The sequence below is a fragment of the Bubalus kerabau genome, chromosome 11, assembly GCF_029407905.1.
Source record: "Bubalus kerabau isolate K-KA32 ecotype Philippines breed swamp buffalo chromosome 11, PCC_UOA_SB_1v2, whole genome shotgun sequence".
NCBI classification, from domain to species: Eukaryota; Metazoa; Chordata; class Mammalia; order Artiodactyla; family Bovidae; genus Bubalus; species Bubalus kerabau.
This window is the reverse complement of record NC_073634.1, coordinates 29,360,026-29,386,902: the sequence shown is the minus strand read 5'-3', so window position 1 is coordinate 29,386,902 and position 26,877 is coordinate 29,360,026. Positions and strand designations below refer to the sequence as shown.

Genomic DNA, 26,877 nt, shown 5'->3' with positions numbered 1-26,877 from the left:
TCCTAGACAAATGTTACAATAAAATTTACTAAACCCCAAAATATGAGTACTTGCTTTGCTCAATATGGAGTGTGAAAAAGGTACGTAAACATATATGTAGAACAGAAACTGTTTAGCCAAAATAAATGTCACTGTTTTATCAGACGTCTAGTCTAACACTTACAAATAAAAGATCAACTCACTTAACTTTATCAGCCTACTAAATTTTAAGTGTTCTTTAAAACTATTTTAAAAAGAAAATAAAAAAAAAATTTTTTTTAATGGGAACAAGGAAATGGGATTAAAGCTTCAGAGTGCTATAGGAAAGAAGACATGCAACTTAAAGTTTCAATATTTTTTCAAAATCCTGTTGTTTTTAAATTTCTCTATACTATTATCAAATAATGATCTGTGCACAAACAAATGCCCCATGGTAGCTTAATCTTCAGCAAAATATTGTTGTAACAAAAATAATCACTCATATTGATATACTAACTTACGCAATAAAGGATTTTCTAGTTCAGGACATAAAACACAATCATTATCCCTAATCCCTCCCAATACACCATCAAAACGTTAGTAAAGGAATTTTTTAAAGTACATAATAAACGAAGACAACTTAGAAGGGAGAAGATGGAAGCAAGGTGTACACCATGCACGGAGGGCAGTGGTGGTGGTATGTGTGCTCAGCTGTGTCTGACTCTCTGCCACCCCATGGACTGTAGCCCACCAAGCTCCTCTGTCTATGGAATTTTCCAGGCCAGAACACTGGAGTGAGTTGCCATTTCCTACTCCAGGGGATCTTCCCGACACAGGGATCAAACCTGTGTCTCTCGTGTCTCTTGAATTTCGGGCAGGTGGAGTATTTACCACCGCCCCACCTGTGAAGCCCCCTCCAACCATGGGTAGAGATATTAAAAATCTTTGGAAGGTGTTAAGCAGGTGCGAGTATGGTAATTAACAAAACAGAATGAAAGGATTGGCAGTTTAGAATATGCAAGTAACAAATCAGAAGTGATGAGAGACTCCTAGACAGAATTCAGACACTGACTGCGTGTGGGCACAGTAAAATGGGAGACTACACACAAATGAAAACAGAGGGGGCTAGCAGAAGTAACAGAGAACCATGAACCTCACCCTCTCCTCATACTGAAGGCCAGATCCAGAAAAGCTTCTATCAGCCTTACTTTCAAACAAAAATCAGAAGTATTTTTTTCTCAAGAAACTTAAGATGAATGTTCTACTCATATTTAAGAGTAAGAGTGGAAAGACAGCCTAGGATAATCAGATATATAAGGAAACCCACCAGCATCAAATGCAAAGACCATGAAAAATAGTGGGAGAAGGGACAAAGGCATCACTGTTAAAGGGAATTTCAACAAGAAAAGGGACTTTTAAAAAATCAGAATTCCGAATCCTTAGAAAGTGAAAAAGATACTGGCTCTTGCTTCCATAAAGCAAGAAAAGGATGCCATGAAAATGGAATACAGGATGAGAAATAGATTTAAATTTATGACTACTCTACCATTCTCACAACCACCCCCAAAAAACTCTCATTGGAGAGTTTTTGGGAGTTTAAGTAGGTCACAGCAAACTCCCAGACTGTAAAACAAAAAAAATGAACATCATGGTGGTTCAATCTAGGAGTGCAACAAAGGACAAAGTAAGTATTCCAGAAACAGAACAAGAGTATTATTATCAGGGAAAGAATAAAAGAAAAACAATCTCTCAAGGCTGAGGGAAGATACAAATACTCAGAATGTATTGCTTGAGGGATAAGTGGAGTATGGGGAAAGACACATGTGTAGACAGATTCTTGTGAACTTTCACGTGGCCAAAAATTAAGATGTCTTTAAAGCTTTTGGGAACAATATGGTGGATCTCAGAAAATTAAACATGAAACTACTAAAGGATCCAGCAATCCCACTTCTGTGTATATAATCCGAAAGATCTGAAAGCTGAATCTCAAAAAGATATTTGCACACCCTTCAGTGTTCATGGCAGCGTAACTCACAACAGTCCAGAGGAAGGCGCAACCCAAGTATTCAAAGACAGATGAATGGACTTTTTAAAATGTGGTATATACATACAATGAATAATTATTCAGCTTTACAAAGGAAATTCTGTCATATGTTATAATATGGATGTACCTTGACAACATTATGCTAAGCGAAACAAGCAGTCACAAAGAGACAAATACATAAATGTATGGTTCCAGTTATATGAAGTATGTAAAGCAGTCAAATTCACAGAAACAGAAAGCAGAATGGTGGGTACCAAGGAATGGGGGGAAGGGATACAGTTGTTTAATGGGAATAGTTTCAGCTTTGTAAGATGAAAAAGTTCTAGAGATCTATTTCAAAATAATGAGTATACTTGTCATTACTGTACATTTTTAAACGGTTAAAATGGTAACTTCTGTTTTTCAACCACGATTTTAAAAAATTGTTTTTTAATTGTTTTTTTAAGCTTTTGGGGGTAAAAATAGGGCAAGTAAGTCATCTACATAAAAACAAGAATCCAGATGGCATGGGACGTTTTATCATCAAAACTACGTGACAGAAAATTCCTTTCAAGTTCCACAGCAAAAATCAAATACTACTACCTAACTAAAACATAAATCACTAAATAGTTGTATAAACATTTTAGTTAAAGATAATGGAAGTAATTACCAGAAGAACCCACAGACTATCAAAAATGCTGTTTCTGTAAAGCAGGATTTTCTTTGTTACAAGCCTACTATATAATTTTTTTTTAACTTACTACTTTGATTTTTTAAAACTATTAAGTATAAAAGTACCCTTACTGAGCTGATAGACTACTCACTTAATAAATCACCAAAATAAACTGAAATTTACCTTTTCTTTTTGCTTTCCACTATAAAATATGAAACATATTTCTCTGAATTTAAAAAGTCAGTTATAAGGTAATAATGACATTTAAAAATGAAGAAATCTAAGGCAAAAAAAAACCTAATGGAAACATACTTGCTTATAACAGATAGTAATTATAATTATAGTATTCATAATAGCATACTGGCAAGTTATGTTTAAGTTAAGAAAATTAGAGATACCAAGGAACATTTCATGCAAAGATGGGCACAATAAAGGACAGAAATGGTATGAACCTAACAGAAGCAGAAGATAATTAAGAAGAGGTGGCAAGAATACACAGAAGAACTATACAAAAAAGATCTTCACGACCCAGATAACCACGATGGTGTGATCACTCACCTAGAGCCAGACATCCTGGAGTGCGAAATCAAGTGGGCCTTAGGAAGCATCACTATGAACAAAGCTAGTGGAGGTAATGGAATTCCAGTTGAGCTACTTCAAATCTTAAAAGATGATAGTGTTAAAGTGCTGCTCTCCATATGCCAGCAAATTTGGAAAACTCAGCGGTGGCCACAGAACTGGAAAAGGTCAGTTTTCATTCCAGTCCCAAAGAAAGGAAATGCCAAAGAATGTTCAAACTACCGCATAATTGCACTCATCTCACATGCTAGCAAGGTAATGCTCAAAATTCTCCAATCCAGGTTTCAACAGTACGTGAACCGTGAACTTCCAGATGTTCAAGCTGGATTCAGGAAAGGCAGAAGAACCAAAGATCAAATTGCCAACATGCATTGAGTCATCGAAAAAGCAAGAGAGTTCCAGAAAAACATCTACTTCTGCTTTATTGACTACAACAAAGCCTTTGCCTGTGTGATCACAACAAACTGTGGAAAATTCTTAAAAAGAGATGGGAATACCAGACCACCTTATTTGCCTTCTGAGATACCTGTAGGCAAGTCAAGAAGCAAGTCAGAACCAGACATGGAACAATAGACTGCTTTCAAATCGGGAAAGGAGTACATCAAGGCTGTATATTGTCACCCTCCTTATTTAACTTATATGCAGAATACATCATGCGAAATGCCGGGCTGGACGAAGCACAAGCTGGAATCAAGATTGCTGGGAGAAATATCAATAACCTCAGATACGCAAATGACACCACCTTTATGGCAGAAGGTGATGAAGAACTCAAGTGCCTCTTGATGAAAGTGAAAGAGGAGAGTGAAAAAGTTAGCTTAAAGGTCAACATTCAGAAAACTAAGTCATGGCATCTGGTCTTATCACTTAATGGCAAATAGGTGGGGCAACAATGGAAACAGTGACTTTATTTTTATGGGCTTCAATATCACTGCAGGTGGTGGCTGAAGCCATGAAATTAAGACACTTGCTCCTTGGAAGAAAAGCTATGACCAACCTAGACAGCATATTAAAAAGCAGAGACATTACTTTGCCAACAAAGGTCCGTCTAGTCAAAGCTATGGTTTTTCGAGTAGTCATGTATGGATGTGAGTTAGACTATAAAGAAAGCTGATGTTTTTGAACTGTGGTGTTGGAGAAGACTCTTGGACTGCAAGGAGATCAATCCAGTCAATTCTAAAGGAAATCAGTCTTGATTATTCACTGAGAGGACTGATGCTGAAGCTCCAATACTTTGGCCACCTGATGCGAAAAACTGATTCACTGGAAAAGACCCTGATGCTGGGAAAGATTGAAGGTGGGAGGAGAAGAGGACAACAAGAGGAGGACATGGTTGAATGGCATCACCGACTCGATAGTCACAAGTCTGAGCAAGCTCCAGGAGTTGGGGATGGACAGAGAAGCCTGGCATGCTATAGTCCATGGAGTCTCAAAGAGTCACAACTAAGTGACTGAACTGACTGACCAAAGTTATGTTTAAATTAGCCACTCCAGTATTCTTGCCTGGAGAATCCCATGGACAGAGGAGCCTGTTGGGCTGCCGTCTGTGGGGTCGCACAGAGTTGGACAAGACTGGCATGACTTAGCAGCAGCAGCAGCCATAAGACTAAAAATCTGTAATTCAATAGGACAAAAAGAAGCAGAAACAGCATACAAGTTGATTAACTTTATGCTGTAGACTACAGACCTAGATCACTGACTAAGCAGTCTAAACTTTTAAATACTACTTTGAGATTGAGAACTGATAACCCTTCTGAAATAATCCAGTTTCATCAAGTCTGGAAAATTCTCAGCTCTTAATATAATGTATTCTTCCTCAATATAATTCATGGTTCTATTTACTTGCGGTTAAAAGCAAGGACCTAGAGCCAAGCTGTCTGGATTTCCATTTATTTCCTACAAAACAGGTAATCTTGGTCAAGTTCAGTTCAGTTCAGTCGCTCAGTCGTGTCCAACTCTTGAGACCCCATGAATCGCAGCACACTAGGCCTCCCTGTCCATCACCAACTTAACCTTAACTCTGCCTCAGTTTCTATAAAATGCAGGGAATAATACCTATCCCCTGAGTGTAACAGAAGTTATCAAGCACATGAAATACATTGAACAGTGTCTCTTTCTATATTCAGTATTCTCTATGGGTTATCAAGAAATGTTTCTAAGATGTAGCCAAATATTCTTCACTACCAGCCTACTGTTAGACACAATGACTACTTTTTACTAGAATACCTCACTTAAGTTAATGACAGTAGTAATAAAATCCCTCATGCTTGAAATGAGGCATGAAGAGTCACACAGTACTAATACCAATCCAGAGCCTTAAAAAGCATTATTTTTCAGAAATATCAGCATTAAATCCTAAATACTAGTGTCTGAATAAGAAGCAAAGGAAGAACGTTTTTCTCATTCACTAAAGACAACATTTGTTTCTTATTCCTTATCCTTCCTTCCAATTTTTAATACTTTTATAACTAAATTCAAAGTTGTCCCTGCTTCCAAATCAACTTTGGTGAATTGTTTTATGGATGGCATTTAAGATTTTTATAAAAAATGATATGGAAAGTTCAAAAGGGTCTGAGTAGCTGTTAAATTGATACTTTTAACAGTTTTAAAAATAACAGCTGGGTAACTAGGCATTGGGGCTTCCCAGGTGGCTCAGTGGTAAAGAATCCACCTGCCAATGAAGGAGACATGGGTTCAATCCGTGGGTCGGGAAGATCCCTCAGAATAAGAAATGGCAACCCATTCCACTATTCTTGGGAAATCCCATGGACAGAGAAGCCTGGCGGGCTACAGTCCATCATGGGATCACAAAGAGTCGGACATGACTAAGGACCAACTAGCCTTGACCACACCCAGCTCCAGTAATAAAGAGATGTCATTATGAGACCATGCTGAGCAGTTTTAAGAATTCCCCCAAATTTGGAAACTACAGCTTTATATTAGATTATGAAAATAATTCAGTAAGTCAGATTTTGTGAAATTAATATATGATAAGTGAAGTTCATCATATATGAGAATAACATATTTTCTTGTTCAAACTCAAAAGCAGAGAGATGTCAAATTTAGGGCAACAGAACCAGTTCTTAGTCCTTTCCACAGTCCTTCAATAAAGAAAAAGTAGGTAAAAAAATGCAAACGCTTTGTTGACAGTGGCATTTCACTTTAGCTGCCAATTTAATGAGACAACAAAAACCCATCACTGTTTGGATACATACATATGTGCTGCTGTGCTAAGTCGCTTCAGTCATGTCCAACTCTACGTGACCCTACAGACTATAGCCTGCCAGGCTCCTCTGTCAATAAGGAGCAAGAATACTCAGGCAAGAATAGTGGGTTGCCATGCCCTCCTCCAGGGGATTTTCCCAATCCTCTGGATATGTATAAGTTCAGTTCAGTCGCTCAGTTGTGTCCAACTCTTTGCGACCCCATGAATCGCAGCACGCCAGGCCCCCCTGTCCATCACCAACTCCCAGAGTTCACTCAGACTCACGTCCATCGAGTTGGCAATGCCATCCAGCCATCTCATGCCCTGTCATCCCCTTTTCCTCCTGCCCCCAATCCCTCTCAGCATCAGTGTCCTTTCCAATGAGTCAACTCTTCGCATGAGGTGGCCAAAGTACTGGAGTTTCAGCTTTAGCGTCATTCTTTCTAAAGAACACCCAGGGCTGATCTCCTTTAGAATGGACTGGTTGGATCTCCTTGCAGTCCAAGGGACTCTCAAGAGTCTTCTCCAACACCACAGTTCAAAACCATCAATTCTTCGGTGCTCAGCTTTCTTCACAGTCCAACTCTCGCATCCATACATAACCACTGGAAAAACCATAACCTTGACTAGACGAACCTTTGTTGGCAAAGTAATGTCTCTGCTTTTGAATATGCTATCTAGGTTGGTCATAACTTTCCTTCCAAAGAGTAAGAGTCTTTTAATTTCATGGCTGCAGTCACCATCTGCAGTGATTTTGGAGCCCAAAAAATAAAGTCTGACCCTGTTTCCACTGTTTCCCCATCTATATCCCATGAAGTGATGGGACCAGATGCCATGATCTTCCTTTTCTGAGTATGTATAGGGTCCTCTAAAAATCAGACCACACATGCATCTGAACTGTGAAGAATATACAGTCCGGCTATGTCAGATTGTCATCAAACTTTGATAGCAATGTTCTATGCCAGAAAACAGTGATATTTTCAGATATGCAAAGAAAGAAAATGTTTCTCATGGATTTTATATACAGCAAAACTAATTTTCAAGTACAGAAGAGTATAGACAAACCTGCACGAACACACAGGCACTCACAAAATATTGTTCCCATGAGGCCTTCCAGGGGAACCTGATTTAAGACAATGACATAAGCATGTGAGGATGAGGAAAAGTAATATGTGAAAAGGCTTCCTGAAGGCAAATAGCCAAACTGTTGCATCAAAGTCCTTAGGAATGACAGAAACATCATTCCCAATGGCCATCATGACCAGATCCATGAAGTACTGCCTGCCATGACGGGCTCCCCAAAGCTAGAAATGCCAGATTCTTTGTTATCAAAGGTACAATTATGGGTCAGAGCATCTGCAGTTATGCCCTCTCTGTTAAATCATCACTCTCCCTCTCAAGAGTTTACATTAAAAAACAAAACAAAAAAAAAAAACAGTATGGGCGTTAACACAAAGTAAACAAATTCAAATGCCAGCTCAACCACTTTCTGTGCCACCCTGACCTAATTATTTAATTTCCTCAGAGCTGTGATGTATTCATCTAACAGATGAAGAGTAATAAAAGCATCTGTATCACAGAGCAGCTGCAATAACTGAATGAGGTACTGCAGGTTAACTGCATGGTCAGTCCCTGGCATAAAGTAAGTGCTTTAAAAGTATTAGCTATTATTACCATCACAATCCACAAATCATACTTTAGTCTACCATAAGCAATCTAGCACATAAATAAAACCAGATATATTCAAATAAAAAAAAGTATAGTTTATATCCAGATTAATAATCTATAAATTGACATGAGAAACTATCTGATATAAGAGAAGGATTGCCCTAATATACTGAAGTCTCAAATTTTTCCAACTAGGCTGAACTATACTATTTAAATATTCTTTAAATGCTTTTTTCATTTCTGAAATCCTTTCAATGACTTCTGAAACCAGTAAACCAGAAAAAAAAATTTTAATCAACTAGATATTATCAGAACATTTCAGTTGATATGTATATACACACATTTACTTATATTTCTGATGTAGTAACAACCACTGCATTTATCTGAATTACCTTCTCATATGAATAACTCCCTGTCAGCACACATGAAGAGGTAACATCAGTGTTAGCTTTACTGTCAAAAAGCAGGTCAAGGTCACTTCACTATGAAAACCTGGGATTAAAGTCCAATCCATAAAGTTCCATTCTGTTGGCCAACTTATCCTTGATGCTGAAGACCTCTGGCTGCTGCTGTTTTATGTATAATAAAATGTACCCATTTTACATATCCAGTTTGATGACCTGTGACAAACGTATACACTTGAGTAACCACCACTACACACAATAAAGATACAGAACATTTTTAACTCACCAAAAAGTTCCTCTGTGCCCCTTTGAGAATAATCTCCCCATCACCTCTAGACTTAGGCAAACACTCATCTGCAGTCAGCGTACTTTTGCCTTTTCTAAAATTTCATGTACACAAAATCATAGTACATACTTCTTTGCATCTGGCCTCTTCCACTTAGCATGTTTCAGAGATCCATCCATGTTGTGGTTATCATTAGTTTGTTTCTTTTTATTGCTTCCTCGGCTTTTGAAAATTTTCAGCCCTAACAGACTTGAAAAAAGGCTGAGGCAAAGCCCAAAAAGTAGTTTAGGCCAGTGTAAAGAACACACTATCAGGTACCTGCATATGTCCATTAAAAGCTTGATATTATAAGGTAAAAGCATTTTCCCTTTGGACCCTAAGACTATAATTTTCGGCTCATGTTGCTAAAATCAGACGTAGCTCATGTCCTACCTGCATTTGACTACCTGAATAATGAAACAAGGGCTAAAGGTAGCTTGGACTTTGTCATGATTTTATACTTGTTCTTTTTACTCCATGACTGACTTCAAACATACTGACAGAAATGACTTTTCCTAACTTCAGCAAAGCAGCTCAGGAATAACATAACTGCTCTTCCTAATTCCAAAGGTCTTTCAATTAGCAATGACAATAAAGTAAGTTCAGGGCTACGTGATTTAACTTCCAGTTGTTCTCTGTCTTCTCCTCTATCCTAAATAAATGATTTCAGGCTATAAAAGTAGAAGAAGAAAAAAACCAAACAAAGGTTTCAAGAAGTTTTTGGAGAAATTTTCATTTGTAGGTTTGATTATATAATCCTTTTAGTGATCTATTTATGAGAAGTTATTGAGGTGAAATAGAAGTACAGTCATAGTCCTAATATCCACCAAAGTGAATTTACTTTACCCTGGAGCATGGTTAGATTATGAATAACTTATCTAGAATGTTTCACATAATATTCCTGGCAAAAACAACTCAAACACTGATGTTTTTGCTTGGTAGAATCAGCTCCCGCTTAAAAGACTTACTAGTTCATACATACAACAGTCTGGTCCTAATAAACTGGAAAGCTCTTAAAGAGATGGGAATACCAAACCATCTTGCCTGTCTCCTAAGAACCCTGTATAGAGATTCCAGACTGAGAAAGGAGTACAACAGAGCTGTCTGCTGTCACCCTGTCTGTTTAATCTATATGCTGAGTGCATAATGAGAAATGCCAGGCTGGATGAGTTACCAGCTGGAATCAAGACAGGCTGGAGAAACATCAACAACCTCAGATATGTGGATACCACTCTAAAGGCAGAAAACCAAGAGGAACTAAAGAGGAGACTGAAAGAGCTGGCTTAATACTAAATACTTAAAAAAAAAAAAAAAGTAAGATCATGGCATTCGGCCCCATTACTTCATGGCAAATAGAGGGGGGAAAGATAGAAGTAGTGACAGATTTCCTTTTCTTGGGCTCTAAAATCTCTGTGGATGGTGACCGCAACCATGAACTCAGAGGACGTTTGCTTGGCAGGAAAGCCATGACAAACCTAGACAGTGTGTTGAAAAGCAGAGACACTACTCTGCCGACAAAGGTCTGTGGAAGTCAAGGCTATGGTCTTCCCAGTGGTCATGTAAGGTTGAGAGCACTGGACTGTAAAGAAGGGAGAGTGCTGAAGAATTAATGCCTTCAAACTGTGGTGCTGGAGAAGACTCCTGGGAGTCCCTTGGACAGCAAGGAAATCAAACCAGTCAATCTTAAGGGAAATCAACCCTGAATACTCATAGGAAGGACTTATGCTGAAGCTGAAACTCCAGTATTTTGGTCATCTGATATGAATAGCTGACAAACTGGAACTGTCCCTGATGCTGGGAAAGACTGAAGGCAGAGGGAGAAGAGGGCATCAGAAGTTGAGATGGTTAGATGGCATCACTAACGCAACGGATGTGAACTTGGGCAAACTTTAGGAGATGAGGAGGGACAGGGAGGCCTGGCATACATAAGTTCATGGGATCACAAAGAGTTGGACACGACTGGGCGACTGAACAACGACTGGTCCTAAAAAGGAGGCTTCGCAAGATAAGCTACTTTGTAACACGTCACACTACTGAAAATGCCTCCCTTCCTGAAACTCTTGACATTTCTGCTGACTATGAAAACACTCAAATTCAAAACACAACCATTCATGTTCATTCTTTTTCCTTCAGCTTCCTAAATTCAAGAGGGAATTGGGCCCCCCAAAACAAGTAGCCTTCAACCCAAAACACAATATCTGTCCTCTGATCCAACTCACTGCTTCAGCTATCACTCGTAGGTTGACTTCTCAGGTGCATTTTAGTGCAGATTTTAATCATTAAAATATGTTTGTACATATTTCTTCAAACAACCAAAATCTTCATCTCTGCCACCAAAACACCCTCATATCCCAAACTACTATCTGTACTAACTACCTGTTAATCTACCTATTTGTAATCCTTTTATTAACTGGGGCTAGAAACTATAATGGCAATGGCAATGGCACCCCACTCCGGTACTCTCGCCTGGAAAATCCCATGAACAGAGGAGCCTGGTAGGGCTGCAGTCCATGGGGTCGCTAAGAGTCGGACACGACTGAGCGACTTCACTTTCACTTCACTTTCAGAAACTATAAACCATTTATATAAATCCAACTACTTCAACACCACATCCCACCACATTTTCCATTTAAGTATATCACTTACCCTCCAATCAATCTTAAGCCTTTAATATAACCTGTTCTCTGGATTATCTCACAGCTTCCTGATTGGTCTCCCTGACTTCAATTTCCCCTTCCTTCCATCCACTTTCCATATTACTACCAAGTTGATTTCCTTAAAACATACCTTAACTGTCCCAAAAAAATATATTTGCTTCCCACTCCCCAACTAAAATTAAGTATAAAATATCCAGTCTGGAACCTTCTCTAATCTGCCTGCTGAGGACTTACACAGACCAAGTACATCATGCTTACTCCTACCTCAAGGTCAATTTGCCCTACCTTCTTTAACTAAGATAACCAGATCATTCGGGATAACTATGAAATAATACTTCCTTGATGCCTTCTCCAACCCTTATCCCACCATCTCACCATTGTTATACAATCATCCAAATTCCTTTTAACATTTTTGCCTTTCTTACCTCTTCTCACATCCTAACTTGTGACCCTGGCAACTAACAGGGGTTGAGTAAAAAATGCGTTAAAAGATACTCCTGTAAGAAAAGATTCCAAGGTAGCAATTCTAACATTCAAAAAAAATATTATATCAAAAGACTGACTAACCCTGTCGTCTACTGGAGCATTTATTAAGTAAAAGCAGTTCTGGATTTTCAGCAAATTTACTTTTGGTGTTCCATATAAGGTGTTAGTCACTCAGTCATGTCCGACTCTTTGCGACCCCATGGACTGTATGTAGCCGGTCAGACTCCACTGTCCCTGGGATTCTCCAGGCAAGAACACTGGTGTGGGTTACCATTTCCTTCTCCAGGGGATCTTCACGTTTAAAGCACCTAGTCAATTACACCCACTTAACTGCAGACAGAGGGCACAATAATGAATTTGTCACCTGTTTTTTTTTCAGATGCAGCATATAAAGCCCCAAATCCCTACCTCAGTGGAGCCCTATAGCCTTTTTTGAGAACATCTTTAATTCTAGGCCAGAATCCATTCAGGATAGTTCTTCCTAGAGTCCTTGAGGTTACAGTTAAGGAAAGAAGCAAGACTAAAAGATTAAGCTGAACAAAAGGAAGGAAAAGAAACACACACAAAGGATTATTTAAGTGTAAAGCAATCCCCCATCCCCCTTTTCTCCCTCAAGCGTATGCATACGTGCTAAGCCACTTCAGTCCTAAGTCACTTCAGTCGTATCCAACTCTTTGCAACCCTATTGACTGTAGACTGCGCCAGGCTCCTCTGACCATGGGATTCTCCAGGCAAGAATACTGGAGTGGGTAGCCATGCCCTCCTCCAAAGGATCTTCCCAACCCAGGGATCAAACTTGCATCTTTTATATCTCCCACATTGGCAGGTGGGTTCTTTAACACTAGCACCACCTGATAAGAGTTCAAATACCTCACTTCAATCCAAATATTTCTGGAGTCATTTTAAAACTAGCTTTAGGTTAAACTGTTTAATGTGTCATTTATAGAGACACTTATCTATTAATCTGTAAAAACTCTTAAAACACAATTGACAAACCAGCATTCTAGTGGCAAAGTATGCCCATATTTACACCTATAAAATTTTTTCATTAAGAAAAAAACGAGGAAAACAGAAAATAGGCCAAAGGAAAACAGTAAATACACAAAAGGGGAAATTTAAATGGCCAATAAACATGAGAATGTTCACCCTCACAAATAACACGAAATACAAAATTAAAGTTACAATGAAATATGGAGGGGGGGAGATTCTTAGTACTGAATGGAGACAACGATATAGAGCTGTGCTAACAGCTACTAACCACTGGTGACTAGTAAGAATCTGAAGTATGGCTAACCCAAATTGAGACTTGCTGTTAAATATAAAATACATGCCACATTTTGATGATTTAATAGAAAAGAGAATGCAAAAATCTCATTAATTTTATTATTTATATACTGAAATGGTATTTTTTATATAATGATTAAACAAAATACATTACTAAAATTGACTTCACCTTTTTTGTTAATGACTAGAAAATTTTAAGTTACATGTATGACCAACATTATATTTATATAAGACAGCACTGATACTAACACGAAGTGAAGTGAAAGTCGCTCAGTCATGTCCAACTCTTTGTGACCCCATTATAGTCCATGGAATTCTCCAGGCCAGAATACTGGAGTGGTAGCATTTCCCTTCTCCAGGGGATCTTCCCAACCCAGGGATCGAACCCAGGTCTCCTGCGTTACAGGCAGATTCTTCACCAGCTGAGCCACCAAGGAAGCCCTGTTGCTGCTGCTGCTAAGTCGCTTCAGTCGTGTCCGACTCTGTGCGACCCCAGAGACGGCAGCCCATCAGGCTCCCCCATTCCTGGGATTCTCCAGGCAAGAACACTGGAGTGGGTTGCCATTTCCTTCTCCAATGCATGAAAGTGAAAAGTGAAAGTGAAGTCGCTCAGTCGTGTCCGACTCTTAGCGACCCCATGGACTGCAGCCTAACAGGCTCCTCCATCCATGGGATTTTCCAGGCAAGAGTACTGGAGTGGGGTGCCCATCGCCTTCTCTGAGTAACAGAAACAATAGTTTTATATACCACTGGCCAGAGTATAAATTGGTACAGTCACTTTGGAGAGAATTTTGGAATTATCTAGGTAGGTTATAAGGTAAGAATAACCTACAATTTAGCAATTATACTCCTAACTTTGTGTTCTAGAGAAACTTTAACACACATATATAAAAAGATGTAATTTATGTTTCGGCACAATTGTATATATATGCAAAGTAATCCCAAATGTTCATCAGAAGACATTAGACAAATGTGTTATAATCACACAACAGGCAGGATCCTCTATGACCCACCTCCCAGAATATTGGAAATAAAAGCAAAAATAAACAAATGGGACCTAATTAAAATTAAAAGCTTCTGCACAACAAAGGAAACTATAAGCAAGGTGAAAAGACAGCCTTCAGAATAGGAAAAAATAATAGCAAATGAAGCAACTGACAAAGAACTAATCTCAAAAATATACAAGCAACTCCTGCAGCTCAATTCCAGAAAAATAAAGGACCCAATCAAAAAATGGGCCAAAGAACTAAATAGACATTTCTCCAAAGAAGACATACAGATGGCTAACAAACACATGAAAAGATGCTCAACACCACTCATTATCAGAGAAATGCAAATCAAAACCACAATGAGGTACCATTTCATGCCAGTCAGAATGGCTGTTATCCAAAAGTCTACAAGCAATAAATGCTGGAGAGGGTGTGGAGAAAAGGGAACCCTCTTCCACTGTTGGTGGGAATGCAAACTAGTACAGCCACTATGGAGAACAGTGTGGAGATTCCTTAAAAAACTGGAAATAGAGCTGCCTTATGACCCAGCAATCCCACTACTGGGCATACACACCGAGGAAACCAGAATTTAAAGAGACACATGTACCCCAATGTTCATCACAGCACTGTTTATAATAGCCAGGACACGGAAGCAACCTAGATGTCCATCAGCAGATGAATGGATAAGAAAGCTATGGTACATATACACAATGGAGTATTACTCAGCCATTAAAAAGAAATACATTTGAATCAGTTCTAATGAGGTAGATGAAACTGGAGCCTTTTATACAGAGTGCTGCTGCTGCTGCTAAGTCGCTTCAGTTGTGTCTGACTCTGTGTGACCCCACAGACGTCAGCCCACCAGGCTCCCCCGTTCCTGGGATTCTCCAGGCAAGAAAACTGGAGTGGGTTGACATTTCCTTCTCCAATGCATGAAAGTGAAGACCCTCAGTCGTATCTGACTCTTAGCGACCCCATGGACTGCAGCCTATCAGGCTCCTCTGTCCATGGGATTTTCCAGACAAGAATGCTGGAGTGGGTTGCCATTGCCTTCTCCGTTATACAGAGTGAAGTAAGCCAAAAAGAAAAACACCAATACAGTATACTAATGCATATATATGGAATTTAGAGAGATGGTAATGATAACCCTGTATGCGAGACAGCAAAAGAGGCACAGATGTATAGAACAGTCTTTTGAACTCTGTGGGAGAGGGAGAGGGTGGGATGATTTGGGAGAACGGCATTGAAACATGTAAAATATCATATAAGAAATGAATCGCCAGTCCAGGTTCGATGCATGATACAGGATGCTTGGGCTGGTGCACTGGGATGACCCAGAGGGTTGGTATGCGGAGGGAGGTCGGAGGGGGGTTCAGGCTGGGGAACACGTGTATACCTGTGGCGGATTCATGTTGCTGTATGGCAAAACCAATACAATATTGTAAAGTAATTAGGCTCCAATTAAAATAAATATATTTTTTAAAAAAAAGAAAAAAATTACACAATGGGATACAATGCAACACTATTTAAAAAGAGGAATAGGTCAACAAGGAAGAACTCTACAGAAATGTTAAGTTAAAAAAGGTTAATTGTATAAAAAGACATTCCATATATAATTATGTACAGAAACTACAAAATCTAAGACAGTTCTATATGTTACACACAGATTCATATATATACATGGAGATTGTATATGCAACAGAAGGCACAACATTCAAGACAGTGGGAAAGAAAGGATGGTATCCAGGGAAGACTATAGAAGGGCTTCAACTGTATCAGTAATGGTCTAAACTAAAGCTGCACAGTGGGTACTCTGGGGTTCTTTATTCTTTTTATGTCTGAAATATTCGTTTTTTAACATGTGATTTTATACACTATGTATAGGACTATAACCAGATATATTTTATGCTTTGGGGGGACATAAGCAAAACTTCACAATTTCAACCATGTGAAAAGCAATTATACCTTGAATAATACATCAGGACACAGGAGAGGCAACATATAAACACCAGTTTTATACCACTACTAAAAATATGATGAGAAAAAGGAGAATACAAACGGGGGTGGGGGGGGCGGTCAGCAAACATTCTATACAGCACCAAACAGTACATATCTGGAGCTCTGCAGGGCCATATGGTTTGTGTCACCGCTACTTAACTCTGCCGCTGTAGTGGGAAAGCAGTGAAACAGTATGTAAACAAATGAGCATGGCTGTGTTCCAATAAAACTTTATTTATGGAATCAGGCAGCAGACCAAATGTGGCCAGTAAGCTATGGTTTGATAACTCCTGTCCAGATCTATCTTTTAAAAAGATATCAATAAACCCATTAAGTCAAAGTCTGAAGAAGAAAGATTTCTGTAGTAACAAAATATGCCATGAATTACCTGGTAATCTCAAAAGAGAAAATGTTTCTTGTCCAGGGAGACCCTGAACAATCACCACCTTAACCCAGCCATGAAGCAGCACCACAAACAGTGCAACCAGTCCTTCTGTAACACCTCCTGACGCGACGTAACACGAAGCAGCGTCCCCTATGAGAAGTATCACGGCCAGATGTTCACCTGAATTTAACAGTCTTCAGTGAAGTTAATCAGAGAAGTTCTGAATACAGGACATTTTACAAAATAATTGGTCTCTTCAGAAACTCATTTTTTAAAACTAGCGCTTAAATTTAAAAGAGAATTGAGATACAACAGCAAATGCAATGTAATGCAAGATCCTTCACTAAACCTTGGTATGGAGAGGAAAAAACCGATAGAAGACATTCTGATTGAGGATTACATGACTTCTAGGAATTAGATAACTATACTACGCATGACATAAGTATTTTAAGTATAAAGGAAATGTTATTTTTTGGAGATTCATACTTAAGTATTTAGGGGTGAAATGACATGATGTTTCTAATATATTTTCACATGGTTCAACAAGATTATGGATGAAGCAAATATGGCAAAAATATAAAATACCATTGAATTTAGGTGGTGGTATATAGGGGCTTCTCTGGTGGCTCAGACAGTAAAGAAACCACCTGCAGTGCGGGAGACCCAGGTTTGATCCCTGGGTTGGGAAGATCCCCTGGAAAAGGGAATGGCTACCCACTCCAGTATTCTTGCCTGGAGAATTCCATGGACAGAGGAGCCTGGCAGGTTGCAGTCCCATGGGGTCGAAAAGAGTCGGACACGACTGAACAACTTTCACTTTCACATGGGAACTCAGTGTACTGTTAACAATATTCCATAGGATTAAAAATTTTCATAATACAAAGGCCAAAATGCGATGGGATTATATATTTATTTTTTCATCGATCTCCTCCACAAATATTAGTCTTAAGGTTAAGTAATAGTTCTTAAGGTCATAAACTTTCCTGAAGTTCACAACCCTGATGCTTTCCCTTTTAAGCATCTGATTTCTAAAAGTGAGAACAAAGCAAATTACAAGGTAAGACAATCTAATTATACTGCCGTTTGATTTTTTGTACATTTTATAAGGATTCTTAATATATAAAGTACGCTTCAGTTCAGTTCAGTCGCTCAGTCGTGTCCGACTCTTTGCGACCCCATGGACTGCAGCACACCAGGCCTCCCTGTCCATCACCAACTCCTGGAGTTTACTCAAACTCACATCCATTGAGTCGGTGATGCCATCCAACCATCTCATCCTCTGTCATCCCCTTCTCCTCCCGCCTTCAATCTTTCCCAGCATCAGGGTCTTTTCCAGTGAGTCACTTCTTTGTATCAGGTGGCCAAAGTATTGGAGTTTCAGCTTCAGCATCAATCCTTCCAATAAAATACACTTATAGTTCCTTTATAGCATCTTTACTTTTTACCATGTATGACAATTCATATACACGATTACTCCCTTCCTCATCCCACACATGGCAGACTGATAATCTTTGTCCCCCAAAGTATCTAACGCTAGCAGACACTATTTATGTACTAAATAAAAACTGAAGAGCAGGAATCTGTGTTCATACCTTTAACACAATAAGCATCAAGTTCTTGAGAAGGAATACAAACCTTCCTTTCCTCTTCTTACTCTCTATTCTCCTCCCCCTAAAAGATATTGTTTTTTATGGGAAAATGTATTCAACAAATGTTTACATAATAGAGATAAATGGATAATCTCCACACAAAACATAGTTGTTATCCTTATGTAGCTTATACTTTGGAAGAAAATTATAATCTTAAAACTGAGCTCTAAATTTAAGAATCAAAAGGACCTCAAGACATCATATGGTCCAGCTCTCTGTCCTAACTCAAATACATTACATTACAGATTAAGGCCACTAAATCCAAGAAAGAATATATACCTCACGAAATCACAGAATCATTAAAAGGTTCAGTGGGAATCTCAAACAGGGCCTTCCGCCTTCTGATTTCCCAATATCATTTAGAAGCTGTAGTCACAGCAGTTATAGCAATAAGAGAACGCACTCAAATTATCACATTCCAAGGCTCTATGGTAACGACTTCACATGGAATAGTCCAACTCAACAATTTTATGAAATAGCCTCACTGTACAAAAGAGAAAACTGAGGCTTAGAAACATTAAGTAATTGTTTTAAGTTATCCCATCTATAGCATGATGGAAGAGGGACTCGGATATAGGCATTCTGACTTTATAGAGTCTATGCTTCCTATCACCTTCCTTCCTTTGGAAATGTTTCCAAGAAACATAAACCCCTATTAGTACAAAGGTTTCTTACACTTAATATATACCTACAAACATACACAAGTTAACAGTGTCAAGCATCGGACAGCATTACCTAAAAGCAAAGAGTAGCAAAAATTCAGAAATATGCATCTAAATCTTTGGAAAAGATGCTTCACACATATTTGTGAAAGTCATTCTCATCTAGCTCTGTGGACGTAGACCAGTTTTCATTCTTAAGTGACGTAAGAATTTTACCATTACCAAAGGCATTACTCTCAAATAATAGGGTTAAGGCCTAAAAACACTCTTAACTGCATCACTGTTTGGTCAGCACCTCTGCTGCTGCTAAGTTGCTTCAGTCGTGTCCGACTCTGCCCCAGAGACGGCAGCCCACCAGGCTCCACCGTCCCTGGGATTCTCCAGGCAAGAACACTGGGGTGGGTTGCCATTTCCTTCTCCAATCCATGAAAGTGAAAAGTGAAAGTTAAGTCGCTCAGTCATGTCTGACTCTTCGCGAGACCATCTCTCAAATATAGTCCTGAAGCTACTGCTTATCCAGCATCTCCCAAACTTTATTAGCCAAATATTACAAACCAACTAACCATCACACTTATTTTTACCTTGTTAGATAGTTTTCAGTCCCCTTAAATCCCAGGATCAATCTTATTCTAGCCAGCTCTCTATCATTAACTATGCATCTCTACTCCTTTATATTCAATACCTTATACCTGACTCCATAATAGCCATGTAATTAATATATATCCAAACAAAAACAGAAGACCTACTTACATGAATTCCACTCTATAGGATGGTCATAAAGTCTGAAAACATAGGTATTATGTTAACATATTCTATAACATCAATAAACCATTTATTGTGTATGGTTTTTTATTGTTGTTTCCAGATTTGGTGGCCACCCTGTACTTAAAAAAAAGCAAGTAAGCAGAGACAGAGGCAGAAAGAGCAACATAAATCAAAAGCCCAACAGCAAATAAACTGAGCTAAAATACAAACCTATCACTGAGAAAAAGACTCAAGATGTTAAGAGTAATAACATCCTAAATTATCACCAATTCCTTAGACGCCTCTACTTCCCTTACAAACTAGAGTCGGATTTTATAAAACAAAAACAAAATGAAAGTATAACTGAATCTATTATGTCTTAAGCTAAAAGTTACTATTTCACTTTTACATTCTGATTCAAAACACTCCAGAACAGTTGAACAGAAAGAAGCTAAACTCAATTTCCTTACATTTAGGACCTAGAATCACCAACACTTTATGAAAGATAATTTTAGAAATCAAGTAAGGTTATTTTTGCTTCATTTTTCAGTCTAAAATATAGGCACTCAAAGATGTCCAGATGTTGAACAGCTTAATGAACCTTGTCTGAATTACAGTCTTTAATATATTCAAAAGTTCAAGTTCTGCACATCAGAGTTTTGATAAAAGTGATAAATACAGTTACAGAAATACATTAAAAGTGAAACGAGTACTCTGAAGGCTTATTCAGGTGTTATAAAGGGAATCTCTTAGGTCATGAATGGAACTAGAGTTCATTTTCATATTGGAGCACTGAAATAAACAGAAGTTGATTTGCTTTAAAATAAAAAAATCTATCTCAATTCACTGCAGCAAGCAAGATCACGAGACTCTGACGGAATGACTCATAAATGAAAGCAAAAAAACAATTATGCATTAAAACAAAAACAAACATCAAAGATCTCTCATGCTTATCTTTAAAAGTGTGCAATGTATTGTGTAAACTCAAGAAGAGACTTCTTTACCAAACTGGATGGTCACTAAAAAAAGCTATGAACAGAAAGTAGAAAACTAAGCACCTGCTTTGTCTCTTAAGTACAACAGGACATCATGCAGAAACTTACAAGGCAGGAAAACAAAGGCACAACTTCAAATAATACATAAACAGCTATGGAATTAAGGGATGCAGTTCGATATACAGGGCAATTTGAGGACAATAAACTAAGAGATGGATTGACTCCATCAGCTAACCTCAACAGAACTGTCAACTAACCAGAGACAGATCAGCAGTCACAAATCAGTGACAGTATTTCAGACAGTACTGGCCAACCACTAATCTTTCAACTATGTTCACAAAAGGAAAAGGGTCTTTTCCAAACACAAATAACATATATTTTATAGGAACATCCCGTTACTTAAACCAGACTTGTTAAAAGCCCTGTTTACCCTTCTCCCACTATTCCATCTTTTCTCCCATTCTCCTGTCCAAGAACTCCTCTATCCTAGACTGGACAGTAAATGGTGTTTTCCCCAGCTTCCCACATGCCTAATGTAGGAATCTCTCTTTTTTTTTAATCTTTGGCTCACATTTTAATCTTAGGTACAACACTATTTCCCCCTTCCTACTTCCTCTTTTCATATTCCAGTTTTTGTCCAGTTATAGAAAACCTCCTCTTCCTTCTCTCTTGTTAAAAATAGGAAAGCTCTAATCACAGCTTCTAAGCAAAGTGTAGAAAACATCACACATGCCAAATCCCACTCATAATTCAAGTCATCCATGAAAGGAGCACAGTTGTAAACTAAGGAAGAGTCTGTTATCAGAACATAAGATCTCTGTGGACAAGGATTTTGTCTGTTTTGTTGGGCCTCCTGCCTGGAAAGTAGAAAATGGCAACCCACTCCAGTATTCTTGCCTGGAAACCTCCATGGACAGAGCACACTGGCAGGCTGCAGTCCACGGGGTCGCATAGTCAGACAACACTGAGCACAGAGCACACACAGGGGAGCAGGGCAGCCTACAGACTAAATACTATTAAGTTCTACCGATTTTTTACTTCTCACTGGGTTGGTAACCTAAAGTAAGCAAAAGTAACAGGAAGCTCCTCATATCTAAATTTTATCTCCCTTACATTCTATCTTTTTAGAGTCGCTTTAAGTTTATTTCCTCTTTGTAAGAGACTAAGAAGGGCCACCTGTGTTCAACAGATAACGCCAGTTCGTTAACTCAAGTACTGTTTTAATCTGAAGAAGGAAAAACTCTTTGCCAAGACAAGTTTAAGCACCTATGAGTTATATGAACACTTTTAGATTCTCCTACTCATAAGAGTATCTATTAACCATCCCTTTTCAAGGTTAGGAGTACACTTATACATACCTACATCAAGAAAATGCCATTATACTTAAGAATCAGTAACATTACTCTCAAGCTTTCAAAAGTGCTTTGAAATCCTTCAGAACTTCACAAATTCATCAAATCTACTTCTCAGGTATGTACTACTTATCAAACAAAATCTATACACCTGGCTTTTTTCTTTTATAACAAATTCAATTATACCTAATGACATAACCACATTTGAGAAGTTTTCCATGAAAAGGTTTTTCATGTTTTTCATACAAATGTACTTTTCACTTACCACCTATTTTGAAGTGAAGGTCATTCTACAGAGATTAAAAACAGAGCCAGACAGACACAGATCTGACCCTTCCTAAATGACCACCAGTTACTGGTCCCATCTCTCAAAGTGAGACAAGTTCCTTAATATTAAATAGAAGTCTTCCAATGTTTCTCTCTTCTCTAAACCTCAGACCGTGTTTTAATAGATCTTTTGTTCAAAAGGATGCAAAGCACATATTCCAACTAGTATTATGTCTCTTAACTTTAAGATCTTTAATTTTCAAGAAATCAATTTAAAGCCAATAAACATAATCTTGATATTTCAACATACTCCAAAAGAAAACTCTGAATCCATTTTCACATTAGTTTACCATCACACTTATTAAGTCATAAAAGCTTTAAATTAGCAAACTATGCTTTAAATGTTACAAACCAATTAAATGTTTAATTATAAGAAGTTAAATGCTACACTTGACTGTTAAAACTACTGGGTTTCAAAGTTAAATAAGTTATTATGAAGTGCACATCTGTTATGGTATAGAAGGTGTGGTCAGAAGCTAGCTGCAGAAAAAGAAAAAAACTTGAGAAACTCTGTATCATGACTTAACCATAATTCAGAGCAAAATGTTTATGTCTGTTATTAACATTACGGGTACAAATAAAACACTCTGAAAACCTGAAAAAAAAAAAGGTATAAGCAACCATATGTACTTGTTTCCTAGGTTGCTAGATGATATTAAAAACTAAATCTCAAAATCATAAAGTCTGATAAATGAAACTACAGTAGACAGACTACACTTCTGAAAGTCTTGTAATTTTAGCAAGAATTCAGTGAAGACTTATTTTTATAACACTGATTCGACTACTTGATCAAATCATTCTAAACGGTGGTGGTTTGGGGACAAACCAGAGAAAACGCTGAAAAGTGTAACTCAAGTCAAATATACACAAGGAGGTTAAATCACCTTAGAAATATTTCACTTGAAAAAAGATTCCAAAATGGCTAATCAGAGATATTAGCATACTTAAATTAGTTTAAAACACTGAAATTTATTTTATTTTAAATCAATGTTTTGATATAAAGAAGTATCACCACCTAAAACAAGAATAAAATAAAATGGATATTGAACTCCATGTATCTTTTTCTTCACCTATACTTGTGAGGTCAGCTGCTAGAAGCTGATGACAACCTCTGTCATTCTATAAATTTTATGATTAAGCAAAAACTATAAAAATCAATACTTCCTAATCTACAATATTTTACCTTGACTGTTGAGTTTGAGTACAGGACAGCAAGATGGACGGTAATCTAGATTACACTTCTGGGGTTTTCTCAATTTCCAGGAATCTTATCTCAAATCCCCAATTAATCCATCCTCCTAATTCAAAATTCTGATAGAATATATAATATATTCTAAAATAAAACTTTAAAGTTGCTAAAATAAATTCAGTATTTAGTTTCAATCCAAATTCTGAAATTAGCTCACTAAGGAAAAATTAAAAGAATCAGTTATAATGTGAAAAAATCATTGAAAATCCATATTCTCCCAAATCCTTACTGCTCCCTGTAATTTTCAACCAAGTATTACTTGAAAATTTTGTAATTTGAGAAACTTGTAACTCTTAGAACTCTGAAACTGTCAGTTTTTTGTCAACTAATTTCTTCTTAAAATCAGTGAACTGTGAAAGTCATATTTCACAAAAAAGTAAAATACTATGAGTTTTATTTTAATAAATTAATTTTACTCATGCTATTAATATCTTATGAAGGACTACTGTAGAGTTAGGATCATACTATTTTATTACTTTCTACGTTAGATGTCAAAAAATATTTCTAAATAATTACACATAGTATACAAATATTCATTTAATGTAGACAAAATGTGTAACTAACACCAATGTGTGTGTGTGTCTGTGTTAAGGGGGAACATTCACTCCCAGCATCATGTGTAATAAATGTTTGCCAATCCACCTAACAAGGACATGTGTGCAATTCTTCCATTATAGGCTCAGCCAATTTTTAATGAAACACTATGATTGCTAAACAATCCAATGGCAAATTCTACTCTTCCACAAATGCCAAGAGTCTATCCACACAACATTTTAATTCAAAGGACTCCATAAAAAAAATTGTGTAAGAAAATAAACTGTCAATGAGAGCCACTTTTTCTGACCTTGTCAAATTGTGAACGAGGTGTTCTTATTTTAGACACTATCCCACTTCTTTAAATGATGTATTCTTAAGGGATTTGATAATTATATGTGAATTACTAACATAAAATAGTATTTACTGACCTAGCAGACAAACTGAAAAGGCTTTCACTTATTCCTCAAGTCTTTACAGAAAATCAGACACCCAGTATAAAAAAACAGGTGTTTAAAGCTCTGTTGGTCACATCTAAGAGAAGAATCACAACATGAACAAATCGAAAGGATAATGTCCAAGAAACTGGGGAAATCTTAATGGTTATGAAAGATCAAATAAAAATACTATTCCATATTGACAATGCAACATAAAGAAACACTGCAGAAATTGTGTAAGACTTTATGAGAGCAAAAATAAATGATGAGAAAATACAAACGACCATTTAAAAAAAATAGACAAAGAAGCCACTGAGAGAAAGCAGCACAGTAAAAATCAGAATTATCCCTGAAAATCTGTGGACTAACAAAATCTGTTAAAATACTAAATAAAAGTGCTATTGAAACCATTGTCCATTCAAGAAGCCTACAAAATCATTCCTTTAATAAATTACCACTATTCAATAGTGTAATTTTAGCTGTATTTTTTTAGAAGGCTGTACACTTGGAAAAGACTACTATAATAATAATTAGAATAACCTGCCTATTTATTTAGAAATGCACTATTTAAAAGTAGGCCAACAATAGTAACTTTGCTATTGCCCAACAGAAAAAGTAAATGAAATAATGTCTATTAACATTCAGTGTTGGTGGCATACTTTTCCATCCACTGGAACATACTGGCTTGCACTATCTACCCTGAACAATTTACCACTTCTACATCCACGCAGTAGCGCAAATAAAATGAGTTCCTGTGTTAATCCCGCAATAAACCTCGGTAATTCTCACATCACAGGAGTTGTAAACGATTGTTAACCGAAAAAGAATGTTTCTCCTAAAATAGCTACATAACACTGAGACTACTCAAATTCCTAAATAATCCTTTTTACAAGACTCCCGCCAACTTTATTTTGATACATTAAACATGTAGAGCCTATTTTAAAAGGTAGTTAGCAGTGCCTTCATCAAAACAGCTTCCTAGTTGTTGTTATGTCTTCTCTCTAAAGTTTCCAAGTTGTTTTTAAGCCAACTTGAATACTGATGAATGTGAGTCGCTATTAAACGCTTAAAATGGGCAAATGTTCTAGAGCTAGTCAATCTGACATTGGAGGTCATGCAACTTGAAAAATGAAATAACTCTTACAACACTCACTGAGCTCTTCATTTTTAAAATAACTTCAAGGCTATTTCCACACTCTGCATTTAATAACACAATTTTTTAAAAAGAATATTGGCTCAGTTAATTAAAAAACTGATCTGCCGCTTAAAACTGGTCAGTCTATTCTTAATGGGCCTCTGGTGGATTTGGAATACTGACGATAGTAGCTTTACTGGTAAAAAGAGACATCCGAAAAGGACTGCTGGGAAGGGCAGGGAAGGAAGCCCGGAGTCGGCTGAGAAGAGAAAGAGAAACGATTTAAAGTCACTAAGGAAAAAGAAGGTGTTAGGACGCAGAGACAGAAGAGCGAGAAAGATTTAACAAGGAAGTGAAGTGGAGCGCAGAGGGCAGAAGCTAATGAGGAAACAAATGGGAAAAGGTAGTGTTTTCATATAGGCATGCACCAGGAAGGAACGAGTTAAGGCCTGGAGTAGCCCCAGTGCTTTCAGATGATAGAGATGCTCGCAGAGAACAGGAACAAGCAGTTTACTTTCAGACGTTGAAACAAACTAAAATTCCCGGCCCCGAGCCTCTCCCAACCTCGGCCAAGAGCGGAGGCGGCGGCTGGGGAAGGGGCCTAGCCAGGAGCCAGGCCCGGCATACCGCTCCTCCGGGCTCCGCGGCCCAAGAAAAGAGGCGAGGATTAGGCGGGCAGAGATCCCAGCCGAGGCTCGGCGGCACCCCGAAAACCGTCCGGGGCCTCCGCGGTGCCCGCGAGCCGTTTCCCCTTCGGCGGGTCGCCCAGCGGCCTTACCTGGGGCGAGGGAGGGAGGCGAGGTCTAGGGCGTCCGCTCGCGACCGCCGCAGAGCCCCCCTGCTGCACTCAGCCCAGGCTTCCAACGGAGGCGCGACCCTGCCTCAGCCGCCGCTTCCCGCTCGGGGTCTAGGCCACCGCCTCCGCCGCCTCCGGGGCTGTTTACACCCTCGGGCCCCGCACGCCGCCGCCGCCGCCGCTGCTGCCGCCTTCTCTCCACCCTAGCGCCGCTGCCGATTCGGCCGCCGCCACCTCCTCCGCCGCAGCCTCGTCTCTCTGGAGCATCTTCTAGCCACCAAACCCTGAGAAACAGAGACTCCAGCCGCGCCGGCAGGAAACTCCCCCGCAACTGCTAGGGGGACGAGGCGGTCAGAGCACCGGCGG

The 26,877-nt window shown here is 38.4% G+C and overlaps 1 protein-coding gene across 4 annotated transcripts in view; it reads right to left on the bottom strand.

Annotated features, from left to right (window-relative positions):
* PPM1B (protein phosphatase, Mg2+/Mn2+ dependent 1B) overlaps window positions 1–26,632 on the bottom strand; it is a 93,524-nt gene extending 66,892 nt beyond the window's left edge. For 3 of the 4 annotated variants that reach the window (XM_055539961.1, XM_055539962.1, XM_055539960.1), the window contains exon 1: window positions 26,494–26,632. The gene's annotated coding sequence lies outside the window, so the exon portion shown is untranslated. The remainder of the gene's footprint in view (window positions 1–26,493) is intronic. The other variant, XM_055539963.1, reaches the window with a different exon arrangement.
* Between the last annotated feature and the right edge of the window lie 245 nt (window positions 26,633–26,877).